Genomic DNA, 12,813 nt, shown 5'->3' on the forward strand with positions numbered 1-12,813 from the left:
AGCGATTCAGTGTCTAGCTGCCCTCTGGGTTAGTGTCGACACTTTGACACTTGTAGAGGCAACTGCGGATTGAACTGTGAACCTTCCAATTCCCAAGTGGCTGCTCTAACTCCTGAGCCACTGCCTAGGCTGCTATGGCTGGGCTGAACGTTGGTAACTGTGATATGGACTAGGCCCTATAGAGCCTAGTCCATATCTTGTTTTAATTTCCCCCACCAGAGCAGAGCCAGTGTGTGGTTAGGATGGACACCCAGGCCTCTTCTCATTCGTCCTCCACGGTGGCTGGTCCCGCCATGGTGGCGTGGCGTCTTGCTGAGCGGAGAGGCAGGAAGGCCGGCTCGGGGAACATCTTCGGCGGAGTGAACCTGTGGCAGCTTCAGAGGTTGTTCAGAGTGGCGGGGGACCAGGATGCAGAGCAGAGGGCCCAGCTGGTCTGGGGCCACAGGGACGAGGCTGAGCTGGCTCAGGCACTGATAGGGCTGAGGGCCCGGAGCCGGCGGCGGGGCCTCAGAGCCGAGGGGAGAGACCATAGAGTATATATATAATAGAGACTGAACTAGCGCGAAGCTCCGTCCCCCCAGCTATTAATGTCAGTGGAAGTTGCTCAGTGGCGTTTTGAAGCACCCGGAAGACTGCCGGAAGTCCCTCCCAGGACCTCAACTTTGAGGTCCTGGGTGACGTTGAGTGATGGTCCTACGTCACGAAATACTCTCATGGACGAGCCTGCCTGTCGGCCATGAACGCGCTCTCCTGTCGAGTACGAGCCCTGCGAGAAGTTCCGACTTCCAATAGTGATATTTTGAACTAGAGGGTTTAGATTAGAAATGAATCAAGATTTAGTAACTATATGGTTTATTTTGTGCTAAAAGTATATAGATAATATACAGACAACCGGTGAAAAAGGGTTATCTGGGTATGTTGTCTCCTTCCCTGCATGTGTGTGCTATTGGCCGGGCTAGCTACCTGGCTTTCTCGCCGTAGCCACTGGAGGTCCTGTCGGTCCTGTCTGGAACTCTCCCATCCGAGAAGTTCCGACTTCCAATAGTGATATTTTGAACTAGAGGGTTTAGATTAGAAATGAATCAAGATTTAGTAACTATATGGTTTATTTTGTGCTAAAAGTATATAGATATTATACAGACAACCGGTGAAAAAGGGTTATCTGGGTATGTTGTCTCCTTCCCTGCATGTGTGTGCTATTGGCCGGGCTAGCTACCTGGCTTTCTCGCCGTAGCCACTGGAGGTCCTGTCGGTCCTGTCTGGAACTCTCCCATCCGACATACACTAGCAGGCAATGTGATTATTATAACTTCTGAAAGGGTAGGCAATATAATTTGACATCGTGTGCTCACTGTGCTGCTTAATAATAAATAATAATAATAATAATAAATCGTATATTTGGCAAATGTCTATATGTTTCATGTGTATTGCTTTAGATACAAGCTTTTGGTGGTCAATATAAGAGCAGATGTATATCCAGTGTTGTATTATATACTGTATATTCCCACAACATTTTCATACATTTCACATGCCATGGTCTCTTTTACTTTGTGACTATGGCATATAGTTACTCCACAAAAGGTTGACTAAAAGCTACAACTGAACATTCAACTTTATTGTCACATTAAAACATGTCTTATTATAAATATATACATGAGGTGCATGGTTACAATATACAAATACAATTCCATAGATCTGATTGATTGAAAATGTTATTAACCGTTTTGGAGAATGAACGGAGGTCAATTAGTCTAGTGGGAAGAGGGGGGTATCATGCACCCCCCGGAAATATACTTCTAATCAGTGTTTTCTTATTGGAAAAAATGTGCTGAAAATGATGAGCTATGATAAAAAGTTGTCAAAAGGTCCCACCTACCTCAAAACCCCCTTTTTGGTATATGGCTCTGGTGAAATTGTGTAAAGGCAAATATTAATTCACTAAAATTACATAAATAGACATGGAAGTCTGACATTTGTCATGGAGTATCCTGACACATAGGGGTAAGTAGAAGAATAGGATTTGGGGGGTTGCTACCATTATAGTTTTAAATATGACCTACATTATCCCCAGAAAAATTTGCCAACACATTATGGTGAAAATCACTGCCTCACTTGTATATAGAAAACTTCCCATATCCCTAAGCTTCATTTTGAGCCCAAGATAACCTTTCTATCTTGAAAATTACTCTTTCTGTAGCCAAAACTCTGAACTACCGGTATACCTCAAATCGGTGAAAATTGTATATTCAGTCAGTATCAGCTATACATTTGGAATGAATGAATGAATAACTGAGTTTAAACTGACTCCACATTATGGAATATTTCTTACTTGAATAAGCTATGTTAAAAAGTTGGCAAAGTGTCCAATCTACAATTTTTATGCAAATGAGTCACCATTATCAAAACAATCTATGTTTACTATATCTCAGCCAATATTGCACTTAAATGAACAAATAAGGTGTCTATACTTGTTTGTATGTTTTGAGGGTCAAGGATCTCAGTGAAACTATTCTTAAAGTGACCACATGTGCCCGTGGCATGCTGGTGTAAAAATCAGTGCTGCCATTACAATAAAGTCACATTTATACCAAGTAAGAGATGTTTTTATGCTAGCTTTATAATTTAGAATATATATACTGTAGCATAACATCACACACAAAAAACATCCTCAGTATGAACAATACTAGGCGGCAGTATACACACTATAGAATGGCCTGCACTATGCAGTATAAAACAGTCACACAATCCTATAACAGTATTCCATCATATACACACTCAAAGGCAAAAATGTAAGCAACAGTGACCACCCTATACACTAGCCTGCACCATAAAGAACAAAATGCAGTCACACGTGTCCAGTAGCCATTGACAATAGTAGAACCCTGACACTGTAGGGTGTCGTGTAGCACGCATCGGCCTGGGTGACAGCAGACTGCTGGACATGGGGAGTCAGATCAACATAATATGGAATTAATTCTGTACTGGCCATATATGGAGCGTGTCTTGAGTATACAGGGATTAATGAGGTCAGATCAACATACAATATGGAATGTCCGGTAGGGGTATGCCAATTTCTGGGGGCCATTGTCACAGTACTATGAAGGGAGGACAAACAGAGTATGAGTGAACAGTGTGATGACTACAAATTGATACCCCCCCCAATTAAAAATAAATACATCCTCACATAAAGAAATATGCCCTGGCCAGTTTGTGTGTGTGTGTGTTTTTTTTAACAAAAACCTATTGAAAGCTATGATCTAGGGTGGGTAAATCTGCCAATTATGCTTGGAGCTCTGTAAGTAGTCAAAAATGAACTTGCATCACAAGTTTAAGAGGCAGTTTTACCCACTCTAGATCATTGCTTTAAGGGATTGAACCATACTGTCTATAAAAATATCATTACCCAAAGCGGTATAATGAACTCCATCACTCAGAAAGAGGCCAGGGCAGTCAAACTTTATGTGAGGATGAGCCACAATGCTCCCACCCAATTCCCTAACAAAAGTAGCCATCGCACTGTTCACCCATTTTCTGGCCTTATTGATTTTGCCAGGCCTTGCAGCACCCCGCCACTGGCATCTCTGGGTGAGCTCCGAAAAGGCGATGGTCATCTGTGGGAAGGTGTTGTGAAGGTGCTGCAGGTCCTTCTTCATCAGATTGACCAGATCTACACTCTTCACCTTCGCCAGGTCGTTCCCACCACAGTGGACCAAGATGACATCAGGGGCTCTTCCTCCTTTCAGGCATTTGTAAAAGAAGGGGACCAACTTCTCCCATCTCAGGCCACCACAGCCAAACCAGTGCACCTGGGCATTGAGCCCAAGATGGGTGCCGATGGTTTTCCTGGCTCTCTCTTCCCCACGCCGGATGTAGCTACTTCCTATGAGCCATATTGTAGGATCTGTAAAGTACAGAAACAGTTTTTGTCTTTTAATACTTTTCATTAATTCAATGTTTTTTTAACAGACGTAAAGGGTGTTCAACAGCTATGATTATGGAAAAAAAAACAGACATGGTGATAGGATTAATTATTTGTTGTTAAAAAAAGAAAAAATATACATATAAATGCATTTTAATAATAATAATAATAACTTTATTTATATAGCACGTTTCTGAACAAGTCATTCTATATAAATTGTGAAAAAACAGTGCATATGTGCCTGTCAGTGCTATGATGTAAGACACTTTTCTAGACCCAATATGTAAATTGATGTACATCAAGTGGGACCTTCATTATAAACTGTTTAATTTTCAAGTAATGTAAAATGTGATTCACGCCACAGTGGAACCTATGTTTGTGTAGTTTTTGTCGGTCTTATGTTATTATGAAATATCTGTCAGGGTAATTTACAGTTGTAGTCATAGACTTACTCTCACAGGGTCTGTGAAACAGCAGCCATCTCATGCAGATTCTAGAAGGTAATGAAAGATTGTATTACAAAAATGTCATGTAAAGTAGGCTACACATATATTAAATCCTACCAGATTAACATATGTGATGCAAGTAGGCTATATAACTACGCCTAATAGTAATACAGCTGTAGGTAGACAATATATTTTAGCTGGACAGAAGAAGTCACACGACTCGTTATCTCTAAGAATCAAGTTCAGTTTTAAAAGTGAAATCAAATCGAACGTAGCCTACCTTTCAAATCCAGCAGTGTCAGCAAAGTGTCAGCAAATGTGTGCAACAGTGCAAGGCAAAGATGTAAATGTGCATGCAATAAAACGCAATGTATGTGCAGGGCATGCAGTTTGCAGAGAGAATTGCAAATGTGTGCAGGACATACAAATTTGGCGCTTTCTCAGTTGTACTTCGTTGTGCGTTGGTGTCGTCCAAAGAAAATATCCGATCTGCAAGCGAACAACACATTGTAATTCAAGGCATAATGGTTTGTAGATCACGTACACCACAACGATTGATCAGTGGGTGTGGTTTTCCCACGAAAATTAGTTCGGACAAATTGGACATCTCAGTTCTACTTCGTTGAGCGTAGGTGTCGCGCAAAGAAAATATCCGATGTACAAGCCATCAACACATTGTAAGTCAACACGATCGTGGTATTGTAGAGCGTATACACCTTCAACGAACAATCGAGTGGGTGGAGTGTTCCCACGGTGTGTCATTTTGTTTGAATTCAGACCGTACTTTTTTTTTCAACTTCAAGAGCTCCGGACAAGATCAAGATGGTGATGTGTTCTGCAACGAATTGCTTGTCTACAAGTGATATACGAAAGACTCGTCCACCTCTACCCTCTTCGGATTCGGGTGTTCCGAAGCGGGTGTCTCTTCACAGGTATTTTTATGATATGTTGTCATAAAAAGGCATCAGATATTATAACTCTGCACCGCGAATGTAGGAGTCACAGGCTGCTTCAAGTTCAAGCGAACGCGTTGTAAGCTATTTTAGATGCATTGCTAGTAGGCCCACCACAAAGATATGGTAATCCCAACATAGGAACGCCAGATTTGATTAATAATAACTGTTGTAATCTAAATAAGGGACCCTCGTCTGGGTTGACAGACAGGTAGTGTGTGCAGGCTGGGTGGTGTGTGACAATCCTGTTGAAGTATTACTTTGGTACGGCGACTGCGGCGGCGGCCGGCGGGTACCCGGGAGAACAAATTAACGAGACACGAGACAGTATCACGCTAAGGTTCACAAAGTTTATTACACAAACATGAAACATATATAGTGCTGGATCATAATGACGTGACAATAAGATATGAGACAGAAGAACGTGCCTACTGCAGCAAGGCTGACCTTGCTGTCGCCTAGATGTCTCTCGTAGCCTATCTATAAAGAATGCTACAGTACCGGCAGTACACAATACATATCAAGTACACTGTATCTCAAGTTCAAGTACATAGACTAAGATGTACTGTGCATGGGCTAATATCACAACAATAACTAAAGTTGTTTCTTTATTTATAACTATATGGGTAACACAATTGACGCGCTTATAACTATGGATCATGCTGATGCGCTCCTATACTCTAGGCCTATGTGTGCTCCACGTGTCTATTATTCCACTCCATTACCGCAATCCGCATTTGTATATAACTCCACGATTTAGACAAACTGCAGGCCACTAGGCCTACTGAAAATATTACACCATTACATGCTTGAAGTTAATATCATATATGCTATAAGCACTGCATTAGAATTACCAGTCAGTCATATTATAGTCTGCATCCATGCAGTCTTCGCCTCAACTGCATACTGACATCCGAAACAAATAATTGTATTGAGTAAGAGAATGGGTCTTCATTTTAGCCTCTGTTTGCTCAACTAGAGTGAATCATTGTACTTTTGACTACACTGCAATTGTAGAACAATTGATTTAGCAGTTTTGGGTTATTATTATAAAACATAGCCTACTTAAACCATATTCTATCTTGCCAACATGCCATTGCAATTGCTTTAGTGATATGGCTGAATTACATTGACAGCAGTAAATCCTTTAGCCTATAACACAATCTGGTTGTGTAATATTTTTAGACTTAAGCCATACATCTGTAGTACATAATGTCAGGAAAGAGTTTGTTTCAGCTTAAACATAGTGTTCCAGTTCCAATTTTGTCTGCTTGCTTATTTATGTAATAACTTGCATTTTCACTTATTTATCCAGTATACTGCATGAGTTCTCTCTCCTGTTGGATTAAATTGGTGTCCTGACCTGAACATGCATTTTCTAACATCTGGAGAGACAGTTACTGTTACTACTACTACTACTAATAATACTCTACAGCAATTGCTGGTTAAAAAAATCACTTATTGCATGCATCTGCAATGGTTTTTGATTGATTGATTGAATACTACAAGTGGCTTGTGGTCCATATATGGTACAATTCACCCCACCTTTCCAGCCTCAATGTGTAGTGAGTATTTAAAGGGCAACTTTAGTTTTTTTCAACCAAGGTTCATGTTTTAGGTTGTTATTCGAGAAAGTAAAAGATGAGTGAGGTTTTTTTTTTCATTTGCTGCTTTCTTTTGTTTTAGCTATTTTTGCTGTTTTTGACAGGGCATTCCAGCATGGTGCTAAATATGTATATTTTTTTTACAAAGGTTTATAGCGATTTCTTTATTGATATGTTTTTTAATCTTTGATTTCTTTATATAAAAGTCAAAATGCAAACACCAGCAATGCATTTGCTTTATAAGACCCAGGGGGGTTGGTCTGTACCATCTGGGTGAATAAGGCTCATAGTGATTTTTGTGAAGGTATACATGTCTAGAGTTAGAAAATATGTGATAGCATTGCACCAGTGGTAGCTTTATGAGTGCTATCATGCATTTTATTTTATAACACTAGGCGAAAATTGCATGGATCAATATGAAAAAACATAGTAATACACCCCCCAAAAATGATAGAAAAGGTTTTTCCAATTGGTTCTGGTACCTCTAGGCATGGTTCTCTAGGGATAGTTCAGATTTTTTGAACTTAAGTTGTATGAAATACTTGTCATTAATATAGTGGTTGCAACTGTATTAATTGATTGAGTCCCATGGTGGGAGTTCTGCTCTGGTTTTGGTCAATATTAAGTAGTTCCGGTCATTTTGTGGGGGGCACTGGGGCCACGCAGTAAAAGTAAATTAATCCACAAAACGAACGTCATTTGTATTGTTGACCTATTTCTAAAATATTAGCGAGACTTTCGTTCAACTTTGACCCCTCTATCACATGGAACTATTTTTTGGGCGTAGTGATATGGACACAAAAAACATAGTTCTGTGTGATAGAGGGGTAAAAAAAGGTGTTTCTAACTCTACTTTCTCAACAGGTACTCTGATGGAGTTGGGTATCTCACCCATTGTCACATCAGGCCTCATCATGCAGCTGCTTGCTGGGGCTAAGATCATAGAAGTGGGAGACACCCCCAAGGACAGAGCTCTCTTCAATGGAGCACAGAAATGTAAGTCTGTTATCATCAGGTTGTACATTGTCAATGTGTAACATGAAATTAATCAAGGTGTCTAACCAACCACTGATTTTATTTTTTAGTATTTGGTATGATCATTACCATTGGCCAGGCCATCGTATATGTGATGACAGGCATGTATGGAGACCCCTCAGAGATGGGAGCTGGCATCTGTCTCATCATCATCATCCAGGTAAGATACATTCTATACATTTCTTTTCCATCGTATTCATGTTCTCTGACTTAGCCCAGAGTGGTGATTGGAGTTTTAAAAAGAGACTGGGTCATTCAATTGGGTCAGCAGCAGGGAGTTGCTTTGAAAGAAAATTACTCATCGAGGGACAATTCATTATTTAGGACAAATATATATGTAATAATAGACTAATATTGTATATCGCCATTCACTGAATATGTGATTGTAACTCATCTATGTTGTGTTATCCAGCTGTTTGTGGCTGGGCTGATTGTCCTACTTCTGGATGAGCTGCTTCAAAAGGGCTATGGTCTTGGTTCTGGCATTTCCCTGTTCATCGCTACCAATATCTGTGAGACCATTGTATGGAAAGCCTTCAGTCCCACCACTGTCAACACTGGCCGAGGTAAAGAGAATAGAAAGTAGTCTGTTGGTCATAGTTGTTGTAGAAATCCTTGATTTGGCTACTGCTATTATGTGTTAACTAAGGCATACTTGTTTAAGCACAATCACTGCTCCTTTGCTAAATCCAGGAAAACGTTTTCTATAGGGCTTCAGGGTGGATCTGCCCATCAAGTCAGCACGCTACCGTGGACAGTACAACACCTATCCCATCAAGCTCTTCTACACCTCCAACATTCCCATCATCCTGCAGTCTGCCCTGGTGTCAAACCTCTACGTCATCTCTCAGATGCTCTCCACACGGTTCAGTGGCAATTTCTTGGTCAACCTGCTGGGGACCTGGTCTGTAAGTATAGCAAAGCAGACGAATAAACTCTACAGAACTTTTAAACCCTTTTAGTATAGTCTGTGTATGCCAAAATGTTGAACTCCTTAGTGGATATGCCCACATAATATAGGATTTTTATTAATATATAATGGAAGAGTGCCATGTCTGGTGTGGTTCAGTTTTTCTTTTCTTCTATTTCTCATTCTGTTCTCATAATATTATTGATACCACATATCAAACGTTTATCCATCTTTATGATCTTTTTTGTGCGTAATTGAGTCTTTGCAATTACACACTTGCAATAAATGTCCAATATTGCTAATCACCCCCCCCCCCCCCCAACACACATACACACACCAATTTCATCCCAGTAAAGAGTAGTCCTGCCCAAGAGAAGTCCTGCGCTTCAGCCAGCAGAATTTAAAAGGGTTCGTCAGTGCTAAACAGGGACAACTTGCATCAGATGCACACAATTTCATCCCCTCTCTCATCACCCTTTCTCCACCACTGAGAGTAACATAAAATGGCAAACAGCTGGTGTACACAGCAGATCTACAGTAGCACAAGTTCAGCAAGTGACCTTTCCATTTTTGCTATTTAACGTATCAAGTGGTTATTGAAATATCTACAGCATCTGGTGTCTTGTCATTAATGCAGTTTTACCCATTCAAATATTTTAGATAAAGTTGTTAGTTTAGACTGGTTTAGACTGTATTCTATCTCCATCAAAGTGTTCTGGCAATTGTATATTTTGTAATGTAATAAAGATATGTAATAAAGATATAATGTAATAAATGTAATAAATGTAATAAAGATATCACAGTGTAGTGATGGTGGTTCCTGAAACAAGTTCACAATTCATATTGTTCAGACATTTTGAGAGTTTTGCAGATGTCAGTGTGTTGACTTAAAATTCTGTCTTCAGATCCCAATTGTGTTTGCACACAAACAGAATAAATAGCCTACATGTATAGTTTATGTCTTTGTATAATCCTCACACTTAGTCCAGTGATCACAAAGCTGATTAACTCACTAAGCACCTGCTGTGAACAATGTATAAGTACCCCTTCTTCAAATAGGGAAAATGACTGAGTAAAACTAGCTTTTCTGTCTGGTAAAACGAATTCATTTTGACATGTAAATCAATGTGAAAAAGCTCAGTCAGCAATCTTTATTATAGGCTAAAGTAAAGGGAATGTGCTCTGTATATTCTAACTATGGACGCCCCCTAGTGTCCATGTTTGTTCATCTTAAATTCTGTTTTACAAGGTGATCATGGTATAGATTTTTTTGTTTAACAAAAAGGCTTTGTGAAAATGTTCAAGGTCTACCGACAGTAATAATTGCCATACAGTGTTCAGTAACAGCCTACAGGGGTCTCTCTGTATCGCCAGCTGTTTCATAAACTGACAATACCAGGTGGGTTGACAATTTCATATTGACGATTGTATACTTTATTAACAGTTTGCAGAGTAAATTAAAGCACAGAAAGTACAGTTTAATACAAATACAATGCTAAAAGGATTGAACCCAAGAAAGGACTACCGGTATATGGCTTATTGTTTCCATTGGGGTCGTGATTATTCAACAATAATACTAATAATAATACATAGGATTTATATAGCGCTTTTCTGGGTACCCAAAGTCGCTTTACAGACATTTTAGTAGTCAATAGCCTACCATAGAACCATATAAAATGGTTAAGTTTACTGTTGCTACTATTTAAAACGTCTGTAACGTCAGTAATTTGGAAGACGCACATATTACAGCAGTTACAATTAAGAACATAATATAAAAAGGAATGTATAGATTATAGAACTATAGCCTTAATTGCATCATTATTCATGACGAGAGAGTCAGAAAAACACGAGCTCCCACAACACAGCATGTAACGTGTCAATTTTAGTTAAAATTAGTATGGTAAACCAAACCAAACTCCGTCGGTTTACGGTGGGCTTCTTATCTGTAATATAATAAATCAGTTATGTTTTGAGATGTTGTACATGATGCGAGCACTCGTGGTTAACAAAAAAGCTGCTTTATCCTTCAGAAAACATAATGTAAACACAAACTGCCCTGTGCGCGTCCACAAAGCAAACCAGCGGCGCGCTCTCTTGTGCTCGTGCATGAATTCCACCCGCCTGCAGTCCCAAACTTGACCACTAGGGCCCGGCTGCTTCAACGTTGGAAAGCCTGCCTGCCCCCTTGGTTGTTGGGGTTGTTAGCACCGCGTTGAACTCTGACCCGGACGTTAAAACCAATGCAACACACAAACACACACACACTGAACCACCACGCTGTGATGTCGCCACCTGCTGGCCGATCGGTTTAAGTAGTAGTAGGATAGGAAGGAATCACATTCATTATTGTCTCCACCAGGCCGAAGGCATGGGGAGAGAGTATGGCCCTCATTTATCAATTGAGTGTAAAATCTGCCCCAAATTCGAGTGTAGGTTTCGTAGTACACCCACGTCGGGTCGGCATTTACAAAGTGATCGCAGACAGCTGATCCTTCCTTAATTTCGTTCGGACGTTTATAAATGTGACGGCTGAAATCTATCTGGCACGCCCTATGAAATCAAGCCTCGCCCTCGTTTTTGCGACATGAACAACTGCAGTACGACCTTGGAAACCATAGTTACATGACGAAAAAAGTCACCCCCTCTCATACACACACAGACGCACGCACGCACACGCAACGTGCAAGTCCAACTGGTTTGTTGCAGCCTATCTTAAATAAATAAAGAACGAACACCTGTATGAATTAAATAAAGCTGTAGCTGTAGTACCCTGTCTGTTTCTCCTCTCGCCTCGCTTGCCTTGCTGCCCACACACACGCACACACATACGGGCCGTGGCCCAGTCAGTTTAGAGCTGGCCCAACTTTGAGCCTTAATTGTGCATGCACATTTCTGGTTATTAAACCACAGCATGCAAGCCGCCTTTGTTTTAAAATGGTTCCCCAAACCGTTCACAGTTCACACTTCACTATCGGCCGGGGATGCGCCCCCCCCCCCCCCCCCATGCTAATTTGCCCAGTCAATCATTTGATCCGTGCTACGCGCCTGCCGTGTGTTGTTAGTTGTTGTAGCCTATATTAAATTATTAAAGTATTTATTCATTTAATATAGCCTACAACAATATATTAGTGAACGAAAATCTGAACCTGCATGTGAACAATGAATTAAATAACAAATAGGCGCGCACACACACGCTGCTGTTTTCCTCCTCTCCTGTCCTGTCTGTCTCTATCACTGTGGTCCGTTCATGACACCGCGACCATGCACGTTTATGACAATCTATTTAGATTACCTCGCTAGTCGCAGTAGTCGGTGCAGTGGCTGGGCTGTCAACTGACAATTATATAAATGTGCAGCCTAAACCAGCCTCATGTGGCACACTGGCACTGGTGGGCTGGCAGCCTGGCTGGGTGGTTTAGCCTATACCTAACTCCGATGCGGTCAGCGGTCCCCAATTTTGCGCTGGCACGGCACATTTGGCATTCGAGCGACACGTCGGGTTTATCCTTAAAACGACGAGATGTAACTCGAGAAAGACATGGCTGTAGATTGCACTATAGCCTACCCGTTGGTTGGTAGACTTGACTATAGCAGCATGCACTCTCGGTCCAGTTAACTATTCCAGGAGGGGGGGGGGGGGGGGGGGGGCACCGGCATGCTCATGCAAAACACTGTTTAAATGGCTTAAGCATCAACACTTGCAACATTGTTTTAATTGCGCGATTTTAACTGCTTGTAAAGTTGGTAATCTCCTACCAATTTCATATGACACAGACACATCGTTGATGTAGGCCTATTCCTTTTTTCCTTTTCTTTTTCTTTTTTTACATGTAGCCCATATAGGCCTACATACATACTACATACATGTACTTTTATATTAACATTTTAGGAGTGAAATATGTTTAGATGCCTGTGACAGCCTCTCAGCTGGTCAAACAATGCTGCT

General features: G+C 40.8%; 1 pseudogene across 1 annotated transcript in view; it reads left to right on the forward strand.

Moving 5' to 3' along the window:
- The first annotated feature begins 242 nt into the window (after nt 1–242).
- Nucleotides 243–12,813, forward strand: part of LOC306931469 (protein transport protein Sec61 subunit alpha-like) — a 27,788-nt pseudogene continuing 15,217 nt past the window's right edge. Inside the window, exons 1-5 of the transcript in view lie at nt 243–533; nt 3,657–3,894; nt 7,787–7,918; nt 8,008–8,117; nt 8,370–8,865. The product of the transcript in view is annotated as a protein transport protein Sec61 subunit alpha-like (transcript). The remainder of the gene's footprint in view (nt 534–3,656; nt 3,895–7,786; nt 7,919–8,007; nt 8,118–8,369; nt 8,866–12,813) is intronic.

Source organism: Electrona antarctica (genome assembly GCF_951216825.1).
Source record: "Electrona antarctica genome assembly, chromosome: 10".
Taxonomy (NCBI): domain Eukaryota; kingdom Metazoa; phylum Chordata; class Actinopteri; order Myctophiformes; family Myctophidae; genus Electrona; species Electrona antarctica.